At 41.0% G+C, this 25,748-nt stretch overlaps 1 long non-coding RNA gene and 1 pseudogene across 3 annotated transcripts in view; one reads left to right on the forward strand and one right to left on the reverse strand.

Annotated features, from left to right (window-relative positions):
* LOC147356685 (uncharacterized) overlaps positions 1-25,748 on the reverse strand; it is a 437,761-nt gene that overhangs the window by 355,224 nt on the left and 56,789 nt on the right. The gene's annotated exons all lie outside the window — the stretch shown is intronic.
* Positions 21,654-25,402, forward strand: LOC147356686 (nucleophosmin pseudogene; annotated as a pseudogene). Its single transcript, XR_015143450.1, has one exon. The product of XR_015143450.1 is annotated as a nucleophosmin pseudogene (transcript).

Consider the following 25,748-nt stretch of genomic DNA (forward strand, 5'->3'; position numbering starts at 1 on the left):
ACCTTATGGACTGCAGCCCGCCAGGCTCCTCTGTCCATGGCCTATATGTTCTTGTTAGTCTCTCAAAGAATTCAAGTTCATCACCAAATTTACCCTGCAAGGTACAAAATAGATAAAAGGATATGGATAATATGGATATAAAGGATGATATGCATTTCTAGCTCCTGAAAACTGAAATGGGCTTCCAGGTGGCGCTAGTGGTAAAGAAACCTCCTGTCAGTGCAAGAGACATAAGAGACTCGGGTTCCATCCCTGGTTCCGGAAGATCCCCTAGAGGAGGAAATGGCAAACCACTCCAGTGTTCTTGCCTGGAGAATCCCCATGGACAGAAGAGCCTGGTGGGCTATAGTCCATAGTGTTGCATAGAGTTGGACAAGACTGAAGTGACTTAGCATGCATGCAGGCACGAAGACTGAAATGTGTTTACTGCCTATCTTCCTCCTAATGCCCTCAAGCTAGTACAGTAGTCTCTAACAAGGTTAGAAGGAAGGTCAAGCTTTCACTTCTCTAATAAGTGAATAAAAGAGGTAGATAAATCCTCTTAAGAGTTTAAAATTTTGTTAAGCAGAAGAAATTAACTGAACTGATTCTAAGACCATGAAAGTGACCATTTTACATCATTATAGACCACAGCCACACCCACAAATATTCTCTAATGACTGGTATTACTATACTTTTCACCCCTGTGTATGACAATCCCTCCTACAGTTATGAGGATTTCCTATGAACTGATCAAATTGATTGATTAATTGATTGGGTTAGACAGTTCTAACCCAATTTCTCTTCACCTCCCCTCAGAGGTAGGGGTGTCTGATACTTTATATTCCCAGTCTCCAGGCTCCCAGACCCCTGGAAGTAAGCCCACATGGCTCATTTAGACTCAGATAGAAAGAACAGACAAGTTAGCTTCAAACCAACAACAAAAGGGGCTTCAGTGCCTCCCCTCTCCAGCTGCCCTAGAACTGAGAGCAGGGCCAGCGTTACAGATCCGTGGCTGTGTGTGCCATGTGCTTGGTTTAATGCCCTGATGTCACTGTCCTGAAATTCTTAATTACTTTTGAACATGGGGCCATGCATTTTCATTTTGCTCTGAGCCCTACAAATTATGTATCCAGTCCTGAAAGTCAGTTATTCATGAGAAAAGCAGACACATGCTAAGTCAGCTTTGGTCCTCTTCTGTTCCCCACCCCCCTCCCCCGTTTTGTCATCAATTTCCCTGGTCTTCTGCTCCTGACGTAGCAGATAGAAAGGGAAAATGTAAGGGAGAATTGAAAAGGATATATTCTTCTCAGTGCATGGGTGCTAAGTCATGTCAGTCGTGTCCGACTGTGCAACACTACGGACTGGAGCCCATCAGGCTCCTCTCTCCATGGGATTCTCCAGGCAATAATACTGGAGTGGGTTGCCATTCCCTCCTCCAGGGGATCTTCCTGACCCAGGGATGGAACCCATGTCTCTTACATCTCCTGCATTGGCAGGCTGGTTCTTTACCTCTAGTGTGACCTAGGCATAAGTAATCAGTTCAGGGTCATTATTCTGCACTGCCTTAGGAAAGATGACGTTTCTTCAGGTTTTCTTTTCAAGGAAGGAAGAGACAATCTTGTAAGATGAAAAATCATTTTGTATGTGCAAATGTGGTCTGTGTGTGTGATATGTGTGCATGTATTAGAGAAGTGGCATCTACTGTGTGCCAGATCTTGCAAGAGGAACTTGCATTCATTCATTCCTCAGAACAAACTATGAGGTAAATATCACTATTATCCCAACGTACAGATGGAGTAAACAAAGCTTAGAAAGATTAAATAACTTGTCCCATATCCCACTGCAGGCCAGGGGCACAACTGGGCTGACTCCAGACCCAATCTAACCATAAATCTCATGCATTCCACCACTAGGCTATGCGGCCTGGGCTTGGCAGGGAGAGGGCAGGGGACGGTTAGCAGGTGATTTCCATGGGAAATAATTATTAAGTGCTGATGATGTGCCAAGCAGTTTATGTCTATGTACCCATTTAATCCTTGTAATTCTCTGTGAGATGATGCTTTTTCATTTCCATTATACAAGTGAGAGGAAACTGAGGCATAGAGAGGTTACATAAATTGTCAGAGATCACACATTTCCAATCGTGTTGGAAATCTATTTTTAAATCACACTTTAAAGTGATTTAAAAAGATTCTGAACTTTTAACCAATACCTTATTCTGCCTCAAGGGAGGAGAAATTACCTAATAGACTATAACCCAAGATCTCTTCTGATGATAAAGAAGCATGGAAAGATTTACCCTGTTCTTGACTTAAAATCAGCCCTTTTCCTGAATTGGCACGAGAATGCCCTGATGTATTTCCCACGACCCACCACCCAGACACTGAAAAACAGAATACCTCCCCGCCCCCGCCCCCCATAAGCAGTTACCATGTCTTTATCTCCCCCTGTCTCCTCCAGTATTCCTCTACTATTTCATGAACACATGCCTTTTTCCCTTCTCCCTCAGTCTTCAAGAGTCTTTTAGCAGCAATACTTGACTGTTGATGTAAGAGACACAAGAAAGTGGGTATTCAGCCCACATATGTTGATGGCCATCTCCTCACTTTGCCCACCAAGCCACACTGCCCTTCCTCAGCATGGGACCTGCTCAACTAGAGCAAAACCAGTTTACTCAAAACAAGAGCAATGGCCTGAGAGGAACAGTGGCCAGTGGGAGAATTTCCAGATGAATAAAATGACCTTCAGGTCCTCCTGTGTTTTTTTCAGCCCACGATCTCCCCCTTAGTCTTTGCTACATCGAGCACCTTTTTTAAACAAGAAAACTGTTGCTTTCTCTTCCCAGAGTAGCCACAGCGGAGGAAACCACACACTGACCTATATGTAGAGAAGACCTTGACATATGTGGTTTTGAAATGTGCTAGTTAAGCAGGGGTTGGGTCACTAATCTTAGTATCGCCGGATTATTTCACTGGTTTTTCGTGCAAGTTCTAGAGATAGGAGGGGTTTTTCCCTGATGGGGTGTTGAGGAAAAAGAAGAATGAAGAAGGGGAATTACTCGTGACATTCACCTTCCCACTCTATCAGTGGTTTGGTAAAATAATTTCAAAGGACAATGCTCAATAATATTAAGAGTTTTGACCTCCAAAATGGACTGAACTGCTATAATGTAGCATTCAGAAACAAGGTTGAAATACTTTCCCTGCAAAACCCCTGCTGCTGCTGCTAAGTCACTTCAGTCGTGTCCGACTCTGTGCGACCCCATAGACAGCAGCCCACCAGGCTCCCCTGTCCCTGGGATTCTCCAGGCAAGAACACTGGAGTGGGTTGCCATTTCCTTCTCCAATGCATGAAAGTGAAAAGTGAAAGTGAAGTCGCTCAGTCGTGTCCAACTCTTCGAGACCCCATGGACTGTAGCCCACCAGGCTCCTCCATCCATGGGATTTTCCAGGCAAAACCCCTAGAGTGAGCCTAAAGCAGCTTTTCAGTAAGTATCTGAATTAGTAATAACTTGTATTTGTTTCTTAATTTCATGGATGGACTTTTTCTTCCTACTTCCTTAGTCACACTATAAGCTACGTAAGGGAAGGAACACTTTCATAATTCTGTTGCACAATTAGTTACACATTTCACAATTCTGAGCATATTATAGAAATCTACAATCAAAGATATCCAAGAAAAATCTGGGAGAAATAGATTTCACCAAGAGATTGTGGCAGTTTTCCTTGAAGCACTTGGGACATCAGAACTTTTCCAGGTTTTCAGGGGTACAAACTGTTAGTCTGCTTAGCCATCTTGAGATGGAACAATGCTGTGTTTGGGGTTTGTGATAAGAAAAGGAAATTACACATTGGGTTCTTCAAATCAGACATTTAACTGCATAAGGATTATAAGTGAACAAAGAAACTAGGTATGAGTACAATTTAAAAGGGAAATACCAACCAGAGAAGTTTAGATTGGACAAAATTCTACTCTCTTGAGGTGTGCTCTTCATCTTTGGGGCCCAAATGAATTTAAGAGAAGTAAATGTTAACTCTCACATCCTACTTTTTAAAATAATAAGCTTTCACATTTGCATGCAATTTTATATTTTTCAAAGTATTTTCATATCCATTATAAAATTAGAGTTCATGGGGACTTCCCTAACTTTATAATGGATATGAAAAGACTTTGAAAAATAAAGAACTGAATGCAATGTGAGTTTCCCTGGTGGGTCCAATGGTTAGGACTCCACCCTTCCACTGCAGAGGGTACAGGTTCAACCCCTATTGGAGGAACTAAGGTCTTACATGCCTCATGGTATGGCTAAATAAATACAATTAAAATTGAATAAAATTTTTAAATAAAACTTGAGTTCATGTTGATCTAAAAATCTTGCTGTTCAGTCGTTCAGTAGTGTCCGACTCTTTGCGACCCCATGGACTAAAGCATAGGCTTTCCTGTCCTTTACCATCTCCCAGAGTTTGCTCAAACTCATGACCACTGAGTCGGTGATATCATCCAACCATCTCATCCTCTGTTGTCCCCTTTGCCTCCTGCCTTCAATCTTTCCCAGCATCAGGGTCTTTTCCAATGAGTCTATGGGGTCGCACAGAGTCAGACATGACTGAAACGACTTAGCAGCAGCAGCAGCAGCAGAGCTCGCACCTGACCAATAGAAGCACCATCTGAGTTAATGACCTTGATCTTTTTCCTGACATCTGAGATCCTGAGGAATGAAATGGAGTGATAAATTTAGTTGTTTCTAATATCTTCTGCAGTGTATAATCTTGGGAAATATTGCTTTGTTAGGTCTTTCAGTAGTTTTAAGTTTTATTCTGCATCACCTATAGATCCTTATGTGAAGCCTCTTCTATTAGAGAGCCTACTGTTTCTAAGACAGGATCAGCCAAAAATCTCGGTTTTCTTTTCTAGCACATATGCTGATTTCTATTTGAAAAGTGACATTTATTTACACCCTGTGGAGCTCTTATCTTGCTGTAATATTCATTCCACATTAACCTAAAGGTCAGAACTTAGGGGGAAATGTGTCTCACAGATATCTGACAAAAAGCACCAAAATAAAAGAAAAATGCTGCCAGAACAGAAACTATTCCCCTCTCATAATTAATCAGAAAATAGTAACAATGTAACCAAATGCTAACAAGTGATTACACCCACAGGTAGCATTTACACAAAAAGGAACTTTGCCACGTGATGTAATCCAAGGCCTTTCAGGAAAATGTGTAAGTGTGAGTTCTGCCTTAGAAGACCCTCAGATGAATTACCACATATCTGTTTCAGGTTCTAAATCTGATTAATTCTTTAACTACAAACTGAGTAGCAATCTACTGGGTAAAGTATTATTCATAAACACCTTATATAATCCTCATAAGAACTTCATGGAATAAGTTTTATTGCCTTGATTTTTCAAATGATAAAATGAAGTTCAAAAAGTTAGATGATTCACCTAAAGTCACACAACCTATAAAAGGAAAATCCAGAACTTCCTCTGGGGTCTTGAGATCCAAATTGAATTCCCTTCCCGCTGAACTGGGACTGGTTTCCACACATGTGGGCACAATTTCTTTGTGTCCAGACAATATAAGCAGACTACTGGTCAAGTTGTGACTGAATAATTTCATGTACAGGCACAAGAAAAGGAAGAGAGAAAGTAGAAGAGGGAGTGATGTAGCAGAAGGAATTTCTCAAAGTTTAAAAACAGCAATGGTTTCTAAAAAGTTGAATTAAAGATAAGAAGCAGTTTTCTTTAAAACTTTCTTTTAATAGTTCTTCATGCTTCATTGTCTTTATCTGTCTTATTTATTCAAATTTAAGATCTTCTAATTTCTAACCCAGTGTACCAATCAGGAAGTAACTGGTATCAATTCTTAAGTGAAAAAAAAATGTTTATACAGCATGAAATTTAGATCATATATTTCTAGAATTGTATAAATTTGTCTGGAATTAAATAATTTTCCTGCTCTCAGGGGGGTCATGTGCAAGTTAAATTAAGCTCTCTGAAGGCTTTTTTTAATAATGTCAAACTTGGCTGAGAATCATTTCTTGTTTAATTGTCCCTAATTTCTTCCATGTTTAATGATATCCAGATGAAAAAAAAAATTCTTCTGGTTGTTTTAATGAAGGAAATCATCACTGAATATTAATAATTTACTAAATGTGGTGCTGATTAGAAGGAAAATAGGAAAAATTAGAAGATAGCCAGATTATGAAAGATCCAACTCAAACTACACCCTAAAAAATATGTTCTCTTAAAGAAATATCAATGCATTTTTCAAGGCTGTTATGCCCACATCACATCTTTTTCCTAATTTCTTTACCCCTGTAGATTATAGTCACCTATGGGTATTTCACCCCCATTTCCAATTAAAATCACAAAAGAATCACAGAATCTAATAACTTGGAGTCAAAAGGAATCTCTCAGATGTTACTTGCTTCCAGGGTGTATTTAAAGGTAGCATTGATAGCTATTTGTTGCAACATTTATGAAGTTGGGATTCAAATTTTCTTTTTAAAAATAAGTTATGATTTGGAGATGGCAAATTCGGGTGAACCAAGAATCCCTCTGATAAACTTCACATCCAAATTCAGCTTGTTAGAAGGAAGGGGATGAGAAGAGAGAAAATCCTTAATCTCCTTATAGGGAGTGAGTTACTATCAAGTACTGAAGTGGGGAAGGGATGTGTATGTCATATAGAGAAAAATCTATTGTGAAATCGGCATTAAGAGACATCATGGCCATAAGTAAAGTTTTAAGTTTGTCTATGACTCTGCTCCCCTTCCTGTAGGATATTGTTCCTGTAATAAGCCAGTCAGTGAAAAACAGCAGCTTGTTGACACTTTTTAAATGTGTGGTAATAGAGGAATGAGAAGAAAATAGTTTGTGTAGTCCAAGCCAACTCTCATATTTCAAAAGAAAAACAAAAAATATATAACTTCCAACACCTCATCCAAATCCTCTCAGCTCAGCTTCTCAACTAAAGGTACATGGTCCTTTCAAAGACTAATTTGGAATACTTCACTTTGATTGGCCTGTTTCCATCAAGAAATGTTCACAGCATACATCTTCTAACTATGCAATGTCCACATGAGATAAATTAGAATGCTTATGAAACTCACCATTTTGAAGGAGTTGGACACCATATGGTTTGTTATTCCTGGATCCAGATGCACCTGTCTAGTAATCAGTTGAATTCTTCCCCTCTGCCACCCTTAACATGAAGAAAAGTCAATTCCTTCTCAGCTCTATGATCTTCTCTCTTCCCTGGATCTCATCCCATTGTCATCTTGTATCTTCACTCTTTACCTTCTTTCCGGCTTCCTCCATTCTCCAAAGCAGCCACTACACTCTTTTCTCTGCCAGTGTGATTAAGGCATGAAATCCAATTGACACACGATATTTCAATGAAGTCCATATAAACAATGTAGTCATCTTATCTTCTAGAGAAGTTAGGTCATTCATTAAATTTCAGTAGGCTATGAGCTATGCCTCTCCAAATGTCTGCAGTTACTTCAATTCTAAATGTTAGAAAGAAAACAAATCTTTAAGGCTGGCCTTGCATGAAAGCTACTGACCCTTTCAATGTGATATGGGACCCTAGAAGGGGTTGGGGGAAGATGGCAGGGGTCTGAAAGATGAAAGAATAAACGCTGTAGAATCACAGAGCTACTAGAAACTTCAAGAGATCACTTGATCCAACTGCTTACATTTTACAGATGAAAACACACAGTGCCATAGACTTTTAAGAGGTTGTTCAAGATCACCATGCTAGCTAGAAGTTGCCAAGAGTTAATTCTCTGATGCAACAATATTTTGGCTTATTTTTTATTTATACTATTTCTATTTTTTTCCATTTTATTTATTTATTTTTTTGAATGTTGAATTTTATTTTTTTTAATTTAAATCTATTTATTTTAACTGGAGGCTAATTACTTTACAATATTGTATTAGTTTTGCCATACATCCACATGAATCCACCACGGGTGTACATGTACTCCCCATCCTGAACCCCCCTCCCACCTTCCTCCCTGTACCATCCCTCTGGCTCATCCCACTGCACCACCCTGTATCCTGCATCGAACCTGGACTGGTGATTTATTTCTTATATGATATTATACATGTTTCAATGCCATTTTCCCAAATCATCCCACCCTCTCCCTCTCCCATGGAGTCCAAAAGACTGTTCTATACATCTGTGTCTCTTTTGCTGTCTCGAATACAGGGTTATCATTACCATCTCTCTAAATTCCATATATATGCATTAATATATTGTATTGGTGTTCTTCTTTCTGGCTTACTTCACTCTGTATAATAGGCTGCCGTTTCATCCACCTCATTAGAACTGATTCAAATGTATTCTTTTTAATGGCTGAGTAATACTCCATTGTGTATATGTACCACAGCTTTCTGATCCATTCATCTGCTGATGGACACCTAGGTTGCTTCCATGTCCTGGCTATTATAAACAGTGCTGCGATGAACATTGGGGTACACGTGTCTCTTTCAATTCTGGTTTCCTCAGTGTGTATGCCCAGCAGTGGGATTGCTGGGTCACAAGGCAGTTCTATTTCCAGTTTTTTAAGGACTCTCCACACTGTTCTCCATAGTGGCTGTATTAGTTTGCATTCCCAACAGTGTAAGAAGGTTCCCTTTTCTCCACACCCTCTCCAGCATTTATTGCTTGTAGACTTTTGGATTGCAGCCATTCTGACTGGCGTGAAATGGTACCTCATGGTGGTTTTGATTTGCATTTCTCTGATAATGAGTGATGTTGAGCATCTTTTCATGTGCTTGTTAGCCATCTGTATGTCTTCTTTGGAGAAATGTCTATTTAGGTCTTTGGCCCATTTTTTGATTGGGTCATTTATTTTTCTGGAGTTGAGCTGTAGGAGTTGCTTGTATATTTTTGAGATTAGTTGTTTGTCAGTTGCTTCATTTGCTGTTATCTTCTCCCATTCTGAAGGCTGTCTTTTCACCTTGCTTATAGTTTCTATTTTTAAAAGGGGAGTCATACTATTAATACCACACCAATCATATGCTATATGGCACATAACCAAATTCCTTTTTCTTTTACCCTGATATTAATAACTAGACCTCATTTTTTACCCACTTCATATCTTACCATTCTCTATTTTTCTGGAATACATGTGACCTACTAATCTCATTTCATCTCCTTGGTTTGGCGAATTTGGAAGTGACTTCTGGCCCCACATTGGGCTCTGACCTTGTACCTGATATTCATTCAGTCTCTACTTCAACTTTTATCTCAACATACAACGCTCCAAAGTGCTTCCATTCTCTATCTTCTCAACTTTGTTCCTCCATTCACTTCCTAGTTCAGTTCAGTTGCTCAATCGTGTCCAACTCTTTGTGACCCCATGAACCACAGCATGCTAGGACTCCCTGTCTGTCACCAACTCCCGGAGTCCACTCAAACCCATGGCCATTGTGATGGTGATGCAATCCAACCATCTCATCCTCTGTCGCCCCCTTCTCCTCCCACCCTCAATCTTTCCCAGCATCGGGGTCTTTTCAAATGAGTCAGGTCTCCACATCAGGTGGCCAAAGTATTGGAGTTTCAGCTTCAACATCCGTCCCTCCAATGAACACCCAGGACTAATCTCCTTTAGGATGGACTGGTTGGATCTCCTTGCAGTCCAAGGGACTCTCAAGAGTCTTCTCCAACACCGCAGTTCAAAAGCATCAATTCTTCAGCGCTCAGCTTTCTTTATAGTCCAACTCTCACATCCATACATGACTATTGGAAAAACCATAGTCTTCACTAGATGGACCTTTGTTGGCAAAGCAATGTCTCTGCTTTTGAATATGCTATCTAGGTTGGTCATAACTTTCCTTCCAAGGAGCAAGCATCTTTTAATTTCATGGCTGAAGTCACCATCCGCAGTGATTTTAGGGTACTCAGAAATTAGTTAGATAGAGCCCTGTTTCTCTCCCAATCCCTGTCTGAGCTTGCATAAATCCCATAGGATGGATGCTACATTTGAAGGGATTCAGGGGACAAATGATCAGTATGGATTCCTTGTACTGGGTACAACTCCTGGATTACAGATCCCTCATAACAAGGACCTCTACCCGGAAGCCCTAGTGTAAGTCTGCACATCAACAACTCTGACCCCTGAACCAATGCAATGGAGACTCACAAAAATCTGAGTTGCCACACCTTCAACAACCAATATTCCCTCAAAAATGTAACCCAGATTTTCCTGGTGGTACAGAGGATAAGAATTTGCCTGCCAATACAGGGGACACAGGTTCAATGCCTGGTCCAGGAAGATTCCACATGCCCCTGAGCGACAAAATCTTGTGTGCCACAGCCGTCCGCCTACAGCCTATGCTCTGCAACAAGAGAAGCCACCACAACACGTAGCCTGCACACTGCAGCTAGAGAGTAGCCCTCACTTGCCGCAACTAGAGAAAGCCCAGGTGCAGCAACAAAGACCCAGCACAACCAAAAGTAAGTATATAAATAATCTTCATTTATATATGTATATAAATCTCCATAAGCTATCTCAAGCTATGACTGACTCTAAAAGAACTGAAGTGTGTTTACTTACAGGGATCTCTCCAGAAGGCATCTGGGACCAGGTGTCTCCACCATACTGGAGCCCACTATACTTCACCTTTCTAATGTCCCTCCTCCTGTGTTTGAAGCCCCTTTGTGGTCTAATCTCTCCTATGCGTCCACCATTAGAGCTACTCTGTGCTGCCCCTCCTTCATGCCCTCCCTAACAATCCTTTTCTACCGGACCTCTCCTCTTTGTCAATCACTCCTCAGACACATCTACAACTGTGTCCCTCAGAATTTCTCTAGATTCAAAAGACTAAAGTCAGTCATCCAGTCTCTTTTACTCTTCCATTTCTCTCACTCAGCTACCCTCCCTATACCTGCTTTTCATCTTAACCAGATCCACCAATCTAATAACCCAATCAAGTTTCTCCCAGTTAGCCCTTTCAGACTCACTTCCTTCCCTATCTGGCATATTGCTCTAAATAATAAAAAGCACAGTACACCATTCCTGGGCAGTCTTGTCCATTTCTATTGGAGAAGACAATACCAGATATTTTGTCTCCAACCCAGATCTCCTTCTTAAACTCTAGGTTGAGGCATTAAAGTAACTGGCCTTTTCATAGACACCAAAAACTCAACATCTTCATAACTGACACAAGACTGTTTTTCCTAATAGTCTTGTTTTCCTGAAATAGAGAGAGCCTCTTGCATCCAGTAGGGAGAGAACTACTTCCATCAATACAATGACAACTGCCTGGCTGTTGAATAACCTAAACAGAAAATCCAAATCATAAAGTATGCTTCCTGACTGCTTTCCCCTGCTACTGATAACTTAAGAATGCATAGACTTAGACCTTTGGGCAGTTATTTAACAAAAACTTTTAAGTAGGGCTGCTTTCAGAAAACAGGGATAAAGTTAACCCAAAAGATTGCAGCTCTAAAAGCTACCCACTGTCTTAAACATGTTGTTTGGTTACCCACATGTTGGTCTTTCCACTGTGAATCATGATAGATTTGCTCTCTCATATGATCTGATAAACTGCCTTCAACTCTTTAGTCTGGTATTTCAGATACAGCTTGCCTATCATCTTTGCTCTTTGAATAGTTTTTGTTCAATTATCCAGTCCAAGCCACACCTTCCTTCTAAGTAATTTTTCTCTTGCCTGGTGACCAACCTAAGAAATCAATTCGTTGTTATTCGGTTGCTCAGTCATGTCTGACTCTTTGCGAGCCCATGGACTGCAGCACACCAGGCATCCCTATCCATCATCATCTCCCGGAGCTTGCTCAAACTCATGTCCATCAAGTCGGTGATGCCATCCAACCATCTTGTCCTCTGTCATCCCCTTCTCCTTCTGCCTTCAATCTTTCCCAGCATCAGGGTCTTTTCTAATGAGTCAGCTCTTTGCATCACATGGCCAAAGTATTGGAGCTTCAGCTTCAGCATCAGTCCTTCCAATGAATATTCAGGATTTGTTTCCTTAGGATTGACTGGTTTGATCTCCTTGCAGTCCAAGGGACTCTCAAGAGTCTTTAAAAGCATTAATTCTTTGGTGCTAAGCCTTCCTTGTAGTTCAACTCTCACATCCATACATGACTACTGGAAAAACCATAGCTTTAACTATATGGATCTTTGTCAGCAAGGTAATGGTTGCAAGTTTGTAACTAATTTAATCTTTACTTCTTCTTTGCCTGAGTCCTTCACTAGAATGGAAGTTCTGTAAAGTCAATAATATTTTTATTTACCATGTTTTTATCTTCAGTGCTTGTAACAGTAGTTGGTGCATAGTATGTGGCCAAAATAAATATTTGTTCAGCACATGGAAAGAAGTGAGATGGCTTTCAGGCTTGTAGATGGTGACTGATAGTTGAAGAAGAAAAATAGGATGGGACTTAAGACCTTTAGCAGCTTAAAACTAAGAAAAATTAAAATAATACAGGAAGAAAAAAGTCAAAGTATAGATATCTGTGGGGTTGCACAGAGTTGGACATGACTGAAATGCATAGGACAAGTTTCTGCCCAGAGGCAGAGACCTAAAGGAAACTAGATGATTAAAAGGCTCAGGAAAACCATGCCTACCTAGGACTTCAAAGTAGAAGTAACTCTCTGACCATAGCAATAATAAGATTTGGAAAGGACTTTCACATGAACAAGATCAGACATGAGCTTTTTTGGGAAGGGGGATTTGGAGGAGAGCACCTTTTTGTTTCAGCACCAAAGATAAACTCCGAGACGTGTTCTTGTCTGAGGAACTGAGATTATCATGGACTTTTTCAACCTCTTATCCTGTATGGACAATTGCATCTCCTTTCCTTTCTGAAGAACTTTTTTCTGATCTCAGTTTCCCCCTATTTCCTTATAGATCTGGTTCTGCTGATAATTCAGTTTCTCTTGCTACCTCTTTCTCAATGTCTCTATTATCTATAAACTTGGCCATTTCCTTCTCTCCTAAATGTATTAACCTAATATTACACAGCATCCACACAGAAGAAGGACATGGCAACCCACTCCAGTATTCTTGCCTGGAGAATCCCATGGACAGATGAGCCTGGCAGGTTACAGTCCATAGGGTTGCAAGAGTTGGATACAATTTAGCAACTTCACCACCACCACACAGTATCCATGCAAGACTCTTTCCTAATTCTTATCCTCCTCTTTGAGGTCAAGCTTATAGAAGGAGATTATGCCTCCTGTATAATTTTTTTTTCCTTCAGGTCCCATCACTCAATAGAAACCCACTCTAGCAATACCAACAAAACCCCTTAACTTGTCAAATGCAAAGGGCTATTTTCAATGCTTACCTAATTGATTATGCTATCACATTGTTTCCCAAAGAGAATTCCTTGGGTTCTAGTTCTTTGTGCTATTATTTAGACTAGTTATGTAAGAAAAACAGGGAGAGATTTAAGGTCAAATAAGCTTTGGAAACATTACATTAGAAATTAAAATGTATAGGTTTCTTAACATCAACACTTTTCAAAGACATTAATATGCTAAATTGTTGTGTGATTCTGCAAGAAAAGTAAGTAGACTTCAGCATTTCTCTCACTTAGTTGCCCACAGAATCTTTTTCCAAATAGTATTTCATGGGAGGATTATTCCTTGGAATAGCCTTTGAGAAACACTTCTTATCCTTTGACATAGGTGACCACTACTTTCAATATTTTTTCCTCCTCGGATTCTATGATATGCTGTTTCTACTCTCTTCTTTCTGTTCTCAAACTTTGCTTCCTCTACTCAACCCCTAAACTTTAGTTTTTTCCTTGCTTTTGTCCTAGGTCTCTTTCTAACTATGTTCTTTTTGAAAGTGAAAATGTTAGTCGATCAGTTGTGTTCAACTCTTTCCAACTCCACGGACTGTAGCCAGGCTTCTCTAGCTACAGGCTTCTCTGTCTGTGGGATTTTATAGGCAAGAATACTGGAGTGGATAGCCATTCCCTTTTTCAGGGGATCTTCACAATGAATCCGGGTCTCCTGCATTGCAGGCAGCTTCTTTACCATTGGTGATCTCATTTGCCATCTTGATTTTAGTATTTACTATGAAGTGATGATCCTCAAATCTATATTTTTAACCAAGATCTCTCCACTGCATTCTCCACATGCCATACAAGGTCTCCTTAACATTTCCACTTGAATATATTCCAAATTATCTCTAACTCAGCATGTGCAAAGTTTTTCCCCAAACCCCAATCCTTTTCTTGTGTTTCCTATTGCATTGAGAAGCACCACTAGTCACTAAATCATCTAAGTTAGAAATCATCTAAGATTTTCCTGCCTTGCTCTTCACATATTCAGTTCAGTTCAGTCACTCAGTCGTGTCCGACTCTTTGAGACCCCATGAATCACAGCACACCAGGCCTCCCTGTCCCTCACCAACTCCCAGAGTTCACTCAAACTCATGTCCATCGAGTCAGTGATGCCATCCAGCCATCTCATCCTCTGTCGTCCCTTTCTCCTCCTGCCCTCAATCCCTCCCAGCATCAGAGTCTTTTCCAATTAGTCAACTCTTCGCATGAGGTGGCCAAAGTACTGGAGTTTCAGCTTTAGCATCAGTCCTTCCAATGAACACCCAGCACTGATCTCCTTCAGAATGGACTGGTTGGATCTCCTTGCAGTCCAAGGGACTCTCAAGAGTCTTCTCCAACACCACAGTTCAAAAGCATCAATTCTTTGGCACTCAGCTTTCTTCACAGTCCAACTCTCACACCCATACATGACCACTGGAAAAACCATAGCCTTGACTAGATGGACCTTTGTTGGCAAAGTAATGTCTCTGCTTTTGAATATGCTATCTAGGTTGGTCATAACTTTCCTGCCAAGGAGTAAGCATCTTTTAATTTCATGGCTGCAATCACCATCTGCAGTGATTTTGGAGCCCAAAAAAATAAAGTCTGACACTGTTTCCACTGTTTCCCCATCTATTTCCCATGAAATGATGTTATCAACCATCAAATCCTGTAAATATTCAAGCTGTCTTAATTGTACAGATATCTAACCTATTCAAATTCCTCCATTTATTGAGCAAATATTTACACACTAAGAACTAACTCTATGGGCTTCCCAGGTGGTGCAATGGTAAAGAATCTACTTGCCAAGGCAGAAGGCATGAGTTTGATCCCTGGGTCAGGAAGATTCTCTGGAGAAGGCAACACATTCCAGCATTCTTGCCTGGGAAAATCCCATGGGCAGAGGAGCTGATGGGCTACAGTCCATGAGATCTCAAGAGTTGGACATGACTAAGCAACTGAGCATGCATGCACTAACTACACTCCAGTCACAAGTCTAAGTACTTTGGACACAGCATCTAATGAAATAGATACCTTATACCAAAGGACCTATATTTTGGTAGTGAAAAAATAAACCGTATATAGGCGTTAAAGGCTGAATGTGACTCCCCCAAATTCACAAATTGAAGGCTAAACCTCCCAGTATCTCAGAATGTGACTCTATTTGGAGATAGGATCTTAATAGAGGTAGTTTAGTTAAAATAAAGTCATTGATGTGGGCCCTAATTGACTGGTGTCCTTATAAGAGGAGGAGTTTAGTGCACAGACATATAGAGAGGGAAGACCATGTGAAGAAACATGGAAAAGATGGCCATCAACAAGTCAAGGAATATAAGAAATCAACCGTACTGACACCTTGATCTTGGACTTCTAGTCTACAAAATTGTGAGAAAATAACTTTGTTGTTTAAGCTGCCAATCTCTAATGCTTTGTTTTGGCAGCCCTGGCAAATTAACCCACCATGTAAACAAATTTTTATAAAGAAAAATATCAATGATTAAAATTGTTGTGAAGGAAATAAAATAGAGATTTGATAGCAAAGTCAGATGCTCAGAGACAGGGACCAACCAGCCTAGCACATTCTGGGGTGAGCAGGATGAGGGAGAAAAATCTGAGCTAGAAGGTCAAGGTGACAAAGATGACACAGAGAGAGGCAGGACCAGATCCCAAAATGGACCTTTTACCTATTTTTGTACTTAAGGTTTTCATCTTTTTTTGCATTGTTTTTTAGGATAATTTGAATATTAACTGTACTCATTGTCTAACTATAACAATACCCAGTTGTGGATGTGACTGGTGATAGAAGCAAGGTCCGATGCTGTAAAGAGCAATATTGCATAGGAACCTGGAATGTCAGGTCCACGAATCAAGGCAAATTGGAAGTGGTCAAACAAGAAATGGCAAGAGTGAACGTCGACATTCTAGCAATCAGCGAACTAAAATGGACTGGAACAGGTGAATTTAACTCAGGTGACCATTAGATCTACTACTGCGGGCAGGAATCCCTCAGAAGAAATGGAGTAGCCATCATGGTCAACAAAAGAGTTTGAAATGCAGTACTTGGATGCAATCTCAAAAATGACAGAATGATCTCTGTTCATTTCCAAGGCAAACCATTCAATATCACAGTAATCCAAGTCTATGCCCCAACCAGTAATGCTGAAGAAGCTGAAGTTGAACAGTTCTATGAAGACCTACAAGACCTTTTAGAACTAACACCGAAAAAAAAAGATGTCCTTTTCATTATAGGGAACTGGAATGCAAAAATAGGAAGTCAAGAAACACCTGGAATAACAGGCAAATTTGGTCTTGAAGTACAGAATGAAGCAGGGCAAAGACTAATGGAGTTTTGCCAAGAAACTGCACTGGTCATAACAAACACCCTCTTTCAGCAACACAAGAGAAGACTCTATACATGGACATCACCAGATGGTCAACACCGAAATCAGCTTGATTATATTCTTTGCAGCCAAAGATGGAGAAGCTCTATACAGTCAGCAAAAACAAGACCAGGAGCTGACTGTAGCTCAGATCACGAACTCCTTATTGCCAAATTCAGACTTAAATTGAAGAAAGTAGGGAAAACCACTAGACCATTCAGGTATGACCTAAATCAAATCCCTTACGATTATACAGTGGAAGTGAGAAATAGATGTAAGGGACTAGATCTGTTAGATACAGTGCCTGAAGAACTATGGACTGAAGTTCGTGACATTGTACAGGAGACAGGGATCAAGACCATCCCCATGGAAAAGAAATGCAAAAAACCAAAATGGCTGTCTGAGGAGGCCTTACAAATAGCTGTGAAAAGAAGAGAAGTGAAAAGCAAAGGAGAAAAGGAAAGATATAAGCATCTGAATGCAGAGTTTCAAAGAATAGCAAGAAGAGATAAGAAAGCCTTCCTCGGTGATTAATGCAAAGAAATAGAGGAAAACAACAGAATGGGAAAGACTAGAGATCTCTTCAAGAAAATTAGAGATACCAAGGGAACATTTCATGCAAAGATGGGCTCGATAAAGGACAGAAATGATATGGACCTAACAGAAGCAGAGGATATTAAGAAGAAGTGGCAGGAATACACAGAAGAACTGTACAAAAAAGATCTTCACGACCCAGATAATCACGATGGTCTGATCACTCACCTAGAGCCAGACTCCTGGAATGTGAAGTCAAGCTGGCCTTAGAAACCATCACTACAAACAAAACTAGTGGAGGTGATGGAATTCCAGTGGAGCTATTTCAAATCCTGAAAGATGGTGCTGTGAAAGTGCTGCACTCAATATGCCAGCAAATTTGGAAAACTCAGCAGTGGCCACAGGACTGGAAAAGATCAGTTTTCATTCCAATCCCAAAGAAAGGCAATGCCAAAGAATGCTCAAACTACCACACAATTGCACTCATCTCATACGCTAGTAAATTAATGCTCAAAATTCTCCAATCAGGCTTCAGCAATATGTGAACCATGAACTTCCAGTTGTTCAAGCTGGTTTTAGAAAAGGCAGAGGAACCAGAGATCAAATTGCCAACATCTGCTGGATCATCGAAAAAGCAAGAGAGTTCCAGAAAAACATCTATTTCTGCCTTATTGACTATGCCAAAGCCTTTGACTATGTGGATCACAATCAACTGTGGAAAATTCTGAAAGAGATGGGAATACCAGACCACCTGATCGGCCTCTTGAGAAATCTGTATGCAGGTCAGGAAGCAACAGTTAGAACTGGACATGGAACAACAGACTGGTTCCAAATAGGAAAAGGAGTATGTCAAGGCGGTATATTGTCACCCTGCTTATTTAACTTATATGCAGAGTACATCATGAGAAATACTGGGCTGGAAGAAGCACAATTGGAATCAAGATTGCCGGGAGAAATCTCAATAACCTCGGATATGCAGATGACACCACCCTTATGGCAGAAAGTGAAGAGGAACTAAAAAGCCTCTTGAAGGTGAAAGAGGAGAGTGAAAAAGTTGGCTTAAAACTCAACATTCAGAAAACAAAGATCATGGCATCTGGTCCCATCACTTCATGGGAAATAGATGGGGAAACAGTGGAAACAGTGTCAGACTTTATTTTTCTGGGCTCCAAAATCACTGCAGATGGTGACTGCAGCCATGAAATTAAAAGATGCTTACTCCTTGGCAGGAAAGTTATGACCAACCTAGATAGCATATTCAAAAGCAGAGACATTACTTTGCCAACAAAGGTCCATCTAGTCAAGGCTATGGTTTTTCCAGTGGTCATGTATGGATGTGAGAGTTGGACTGTGAAGAAGGCTGAGCGCCGAAGAATTGATGCTTTTGAAGTGTGGTGTTGGAGAAGGTTCTTGAGAGTCCCTTGGACTGCAAGGAGATCCAACCAGTCCATTCTGAAGGAGATCAGCCCTGGGTGTTCTTTGGAAGGACTGATGCTAAAGCTGAAACTCCAGTACTTTGGCCTCCTCATGCGAAGAGTTGACTAATTGGAAAAGACTCTGATGCTGGGAGGGATTGAGGGCAGGAGGAGAAAGGGACGACAGAGGATGAGATGGCTGGATGGCATCACTGACTCAATTGACGTGAGTCTGAGTGAACTCCAGGAGTTGGTGATGGACAGGGAGGCCTGGCGTGCTGCAATTCATGGATTCGCAAAGAGTCGGACACAACTGAGCGACTGAACTGAACTGTACTAGCCTTTTAAGAAATACTCTTTGTTACTTTAGGATGATAGAAATATCTATAATGATGAAGACCAGGATGGGCTAATCTGGTCTCCAACTCTTCTCTGGGTTGTCATCATTGAGTAAATTCAGGGTGTGCCAAATCAGAAGTAAATGTTTATTCATGAAGCCCAATAACTCTCATAGTAATGAACTCCCTGCTAAAACACTCACCGTGGACCTGAGGTCAAAATGAGACTTTCTTAAGTCCAGAGCTTGGGAGAATCAATCAAGTCTGTTAAGAAGATGATATAAATTGTTACCCAGCTACTTCACAGGCACATCAACAGTAGGACAGAGAAACCAAGAAAGCCCAGGAGAGTAAAGTTCTGTCTGTGCCTGCTTCCAGAGGGCAAACTCCAGCACTGACCCTGGTACAGCTCTCATACAGAAGGAGGAAGAGGAAGGAGCACACTCTTCTTACCTACCCACGTTGTAGTCACTGCAGGGGAAAGCAGAAAGTCCATTCCTCTACTCTCTAAGACACAGGACCCAGGCCAGAGGACATCAGACTCTGCCCCATAAGACTAGCTATTCCTTCTCCCTTGGAGACAAGCATGTAAGAGGTGGAAAGAAACACAGAAACCCCCTTGCATGTACTTCCCAGAAAGGATGGAAGGGTTGATGGAACTTCCTTTCCATGGGGACCACAGAAGAATATAAAGTGGGGAGTAAAAGAGTCTTCCGCTAGAATCCACCTAAGTTTTCCGTTAATAATTTCAGAAATCATCACACTTTCAGGTTTCATATTAATAAATAAACATGCACGCATATTCACCCTACTCCTCCATAAACTGAGGTTACATTGTAGGCTGAGGCTGATGGGTGGAAAAAGGTTGTGAGCCATCCTGAAGGACCATTTTCTGAGCTAGAAATTTAGCTATTTTAAAAGACTGTGTTTCACGTAATACATCACAGGCCCTCTGAATTTGCTTGAAACTTATGTAGAGGTAGGTCTATTTCATTCTTTAGCAGCCAAGGCAAAAATAGCAACAGCAGCAGAAACAGCGAGTTCCTATAGACCCTCTACTGGGCACAAGTTGTAGGGTGCTGGGTAGGAAAGAGTGTAAAGTTCTGTTCCTAACTTCAAGGTCTAGTCAGGGAAGTCACTGTGCTTAGGACTTGCCTTGTTTATAGAGTTTTCTCTCCTAGATTGACTTCCCTGGTGGCTCAGATGGTAAAGTGTCTGCCTACAATGCAGAAGACCCAGGTTCAATCCCTGGGTCAGGAAGATCTCCTGGAGAAGGAAATGGCAACCCACTCCAGTACTCTTGCCTGCAAAATCCCATGGATGGAAGAGCCTGGTAGGCTGCAGTCCATGGGGTCGCAAAAAGTCCGGATACGACTGAGCGACTTGCCTTGTTTATAGTTTTCTCTCCTAGATTTTTATACCAGCAAACCTACTAGACTTGAGGACAAGATGAAAGGATGCAGGGAAAATTTCCAATTATCTGGTGCACAGATATAACTAAAACTCATGGTAGGCATAATTCTAAGGAAGTGCCCCACCCTTCTCTGAGATTCACCTCCTGGCCATTAAACTCTAATCTAGGCACTGCTGTGAAGAGATTTTGTAGATGGAATTAAGTTCACTCATTAGCTGAGCTTCCCCTGGAGGAGGAAATGGCCACCCATTCCAGTATTCTGGCCTGGAGAATCCCATGGACAGAGGAGCCTGGAGGGCTTCAGTCCATAGGGTCACAGTCAGACATGACTGAAGCGACTTAGCATAGCACATCAGCTGAGCTTAAAATAGGAAGATGACCCTGGATTATCTGGGTAGGCCCAACATAGTCACATGAGCCCTTAAAAGCAGAAGTGGAGGCAGAGGATTCAGAGAGGTGTGGCTAAAGAGATGAGCGGAGGCCAGATGAGGCAGAAGGGGAAGGTCAGAGCGGTTAGAAGCTTGAGGACTCAACCCACATGGTTGCTGGCTTTGAAGATGGAGGAACGGGGCCATAAGTCAGGGAATATTGGTAGCCTCTAGAAACTAGTAACATATCCTGACCAATTGCAAACAAGGAAACAGATCCCTCAGGCCAACATGCAACTGAACCTGGCCAAATTCTGAATGAGCCTGGAAGCAAGCTCCAGACCCTTGTTGATGCCTCATCTCAGTCCTACGAGACTCAAAGTCTTGGATGCTGTGACTAGATCTCTGTGCTTCAGAACTACAAGATAATAAATGGGTGCTAAACTGCTAAATTTGTGATAACTTGTAATAGCAACACTAAAAAACTGATATAGCCCAAGAAAGTTATTCTGTTATGAGGCTAACAAAAAGAGAAGCTGACCAGAAAAGGGAGCAAAGGAGATTGTGTATCCCTTTGCAAAATTTTATTTAAATAGCACTGAGTAATGCTGGGAAAGACTGAAGGCAGGAGGAGAAGAAGACAACAGAGAACAAGATGTTTGGATGGCATCACCAACTCGATGGACATGAGTTTGAGCAAATTCTGGGAGTCGGTGATGGACAGGAAAGCCTGGCGTGCTGCAGTCCATGGGGTTGCAAAGAGTCGGACACGACTGAGTGAATGAACTGAACTTAACTGAATTAATTATGATTTCTCTTCACGTTCTAAAGAAATGCTCACTTTTGTACCTAATTGTATTTTCCTCGTTTTGTATACTATTTTATATAAGTTTCTTGTTGTCCACACTTGGATCTTCTCCAGCAAGGATGAATGTTCATGTAACAGACTTCTTTCTCTCATATTCTTGGATCCAAGGACAGTTTTGGTAGAGGGGTGGGATGCAGAGGAGGTGGGAGGGAGGTCCAAGAGGGAGGAGATATTTGTATACATATAGCTGATACACTTCATTGTGCAGCAGAAACACAACACTGTGAAGCAATTATACTCCAATAAAAATAAAGAGCACTGAGTTTCTTAGTTGATACTCTTGTCTTTCTTTTAAGAAGTAAGCCTTATGGCAAAACCAAGACAATATTGTAAAATAATTAGCCTTCCATTAAAACAAATAAATTAAAAAAAAAAAGAAGTAAGCCTCTTTCTGGACTCAACACTAGGGAAGGATGTATTTTCAAAATATTTAAGTTAAGCAAATGCCCACTAGCATCCTATCCTACACCTTTTAAAAAATAACAGGATGCCTGTCAAGACCAAAAATAAGAAGGGTGTACCTTGAGGATTTTGATAGATAATGTTATTATTCTTTCAAACATTCCAGTTCCCCTTTCTGTAGTATTCTTCCCTGCAGGATTATATGTCACCCTCCATGACATCAGGCTTAACCGTGTAAGCTTTGTTCCATCAAATGCAAGCAGAAGTTATGCTTGCCACTTACAAGCAGAAGTTTAAGAGCTAGCATGAAGTTCACTGGGGACCACTTCCCTCTTCCATGAGCCTAGCAACACCCCAGATAGAGGCTGCATCGTCATTCTGGGTCTCACAATGAAGATATGGAGCAAGAGCCTCAACTGACCAGTGATGGAAATGTAAATTGAGCAAGAAATAAACCTTTGTTGATAGGAGCCACTTGGATTTGGAGGTCATTTTTTATCATAGTATAATTGAGCCAAGCTGACTGATGTAGGTGTAGTCCTAGAAATGTCAACCCCTTTAAAGTCTAGGAGTCAGTAAGCAAGTCCTTCTGAAGCAAACCTTTCTGTTCACTGTGGGTAAATATAAAAGGCTCCTCTTGCTTATGCAAAAATAAGCTGGATGACATTGTCTGGGTTAGGGGTGTGACAAATTGCCTTGAGTAATAAGTGTACTGGTTAAAGAAGGATAGACTCTTCTATGATAACAATTAGACCCCTAAATCTCAAGACTTCACAAAATAAAGACATATTTCTCATGCTCCCAAGAGATCGTGCAGACTGACTACTTTCTTATTAATAGGTGACTTTCCTCTAAGCAGTGACTCAGGGCTCAGGCTATTCCCTACTCATGGTTTTACCATCTTGGAATCCTTTACTTTCAGCCATGCAGATAAAGCAAAGGGCACGTGGAAAGGTTTTATGGCAAAACCTGGGGACAATAGGGCACGTGGGCCCATATTTTCTGTGTGTTTCTCATCACAGTTTCCACCTTGAAGCAAGGAAGGCTAGAAAATGAAGTCTTCCTATGTGAACGGGAGGAAAGTGGATTTATGAATGATTATATTCTGTCCACCACAATGAAGCACTCTTTTCATAGGAGAAAAGTATTAAAGAGATGTTGGATTTTCTGTGGCTTTAAAAGAGTGCTACCATTTGGGTGATAATGGTCACCAGAAAAGGTGGAGAATATTGACTCTCTTTTCACTGTAGTTGGAGAAGGAAATAGCAACCCACTCCAGTACTCTTGCCTGGAAAGTTCCATGGATGGAGGAGGAGCCTAGTAGGCTACAGTACATGGGTTCGCAAAGAGTCAGACACGACTGAGTGACTTCACTTTCTTTCGCTGTAGTTATTAGAACCCAACTAAACCTCTCAGTGTTGGTCAGTTTCTGCCCCTAGTTGTCTGTGTGTGTGAACCAAAAGAACCTTCTGCTAGAGCCATATGAAAGCCAACAGAGGCCAAGTGCAGATGAAGAACCGCTGCATAAAATGGAGGTGTCAGGGCCACCAAGGGTACCACCGCTGCTGTGGACAAGCCCTGCTGCAGAGAGGTGCAAGACTGGTCTTCACAGTCCCCACTGACCAGACCCCCGTTCTGTTTTTACATAGCGTTAACCCTGAAGTTACTAGGCAATTTAAGTAGGAGAACCTCAAGAGAAATTTTGGCTTCCTTGCTGAGAAAATGTGTAGCAGGTAAACAAATAGTTAAAGAGCAAAAAGATGTCTCATGTTTGAATAACAAGTTTGTTGAGCAATTCATTCCAATTAACTGAAGAGAAAGATGATAGGAAAATACTAGAGAGAGGAAGGAGAGCTTCAGAATGGAAGAAAGTGAACATGAAAAAGTAAGTGATTCATTTATATTAATTTTGGTTTTTCTGGGATTTCCCCAGAGGTCCAATGGTTAAGACTTCACCTTTCAATGCAGGGGGTGCAAGTTCGATTCCTGGTCACAGAGCTAAGAGCCCACACGCCTGGCAGCCAAAAAACAAAAAAACAAAAAATCAGAACATAAACAATGGAAGCAATATTGTAACTAATTAAATAAAGATTTTAAAAATAGTCCATTAACCCTGGTGTGATTCCGTCCTACACGGCTGCTGGTTCCAATAGTAGTCTTTCAATTCCATCCGGCTTCTCTCCCACATAAGTGCGTGCAGCCAACCCATGGAGGATTCAATGGACATGGACATGAGCCCCTTGAGGCCCCAGAACTATCTTTTCAGTTGTGAACTAAAGGCTGACAGAGATTATCACTTCAAGGTGGATAATGATGAAAATGAGCACCAGTTATCTTTAAGAACGGTCAGTTTAGGGGCTGGAGCAAAGGATGAGTTACACGTTGTTGAAGCAGAGGCGATGAATTATGAAGGCAGTCCAATTAAAGTAACACTGGCAACTTTGGAAATGTCTGTACAGCCAACGGTTTCTCTTGGGGGCTTTGAAATTACACCACCTGTGGTCTTACGGCTGAAGTGTGGTTCAGGGCCTGTGCATATCAGTGGACAGCACTTAGTAGCCGTGGAGGAAGATGCAGAGTCAGAAGAAGAGGAGGAGGAGGAGGTGAAACTCCTAAGTACATCTGGAAAGCGTTCTGCCCCTGGAAGTGGCAGCAAGGTTCCCCAGAAGAAAGTGAAGCTTGCTGCTGATGAAGATGAAGATGATGACGACGATGATGATGATGATGAAGATGATGACGATTTTGATGAGGAAGTTGAAGAAAAAGCTCCAGTAAAGAAATCTGTACGAGATACTCCAGCCAAAAACGCACAAAAATCGAACCAAAATGGAAAAGACTCAAAACCGTCAACACCAAGATCAAAAGGTCAAGAATCCTTCAAAAAACAGGAAAAAACACCTAAAACACCGAAAGGACCTAGCTCTGTAGAAGACATTAAAGCAAAAATGCAAGCAAGTATAGAAAAACGTGGTTCCCTTCCCAAAGTGGAAGCCAAGTTTATCAATTATGTGAAGAATTGTTTCCGGATGACTGACCAGGAGGCTATTCAAGATCTCTGGCAGTGGAGGAAGTCTCTTTAAGAAAATAGTGTAAATAGTTTGTTAAAAATTTTCTGTCTTATTTCATTTCTGTAACAGTTGATATCTGGCTGTCCTTTTTATAATGCAAAGTAAGAACTTTCCCTACCGTGTCTGATAAATGTTGTCCACGTTCCATTGCCAAGAATGTGTTGTCCAAAATGCCTGTTTAGTTTTTAAAGATGGAACTCCACCCTTTGCTTGGTTTTAAGTATATATGGAATGTTATGATAGGAATAGTAGTAGTGGTGGTCAGACAGATGGAAATGGTGGGGAGACAAAAATATACATGTGAAATAAACTCAGTATTTTAATAAAGTAAAAAAAAAAAAAATTGTCCATTAAAAAAAAAAGTCTTTAAAAAAATTGTTTTTTTTTTTCCTTTAATCAATAACCCCCAGCCCTGCAGCAGTGCAAGCCATGGAGGTTAGCTGGCCAGGACAGCACTTATTGAGAGAGGGATGGTTTTCTGTGATTCTCAAGTGATTCTACTTTGGAAATTCAGAGTCTAGAGAACAGAGCAGCGTTTCTGCTCTGTGTATTGAGTCACGGCAGGGCTAAGAGGATACCCATCCAGTGTGTACTTAAAGCACTGTGGGGGTGTTTGATCTAACTTCTTACATAAACAGGATCTACATGTGAGAACACTTTCAA

Source organism: Bos grunniens, chromosome 16 (assembly GCF_055505025.1).
Source record: "Bos grunniens cultivar Pamir isolate PY7600 chromosome 16, Bosgru_T2T1.0, whole genome shotgun sequence".
NCBI lineage: Eukaryota > Metazoa > Chordata > Mammalia > Artiodactyla > Bovidae > Bos > Bos grunniens.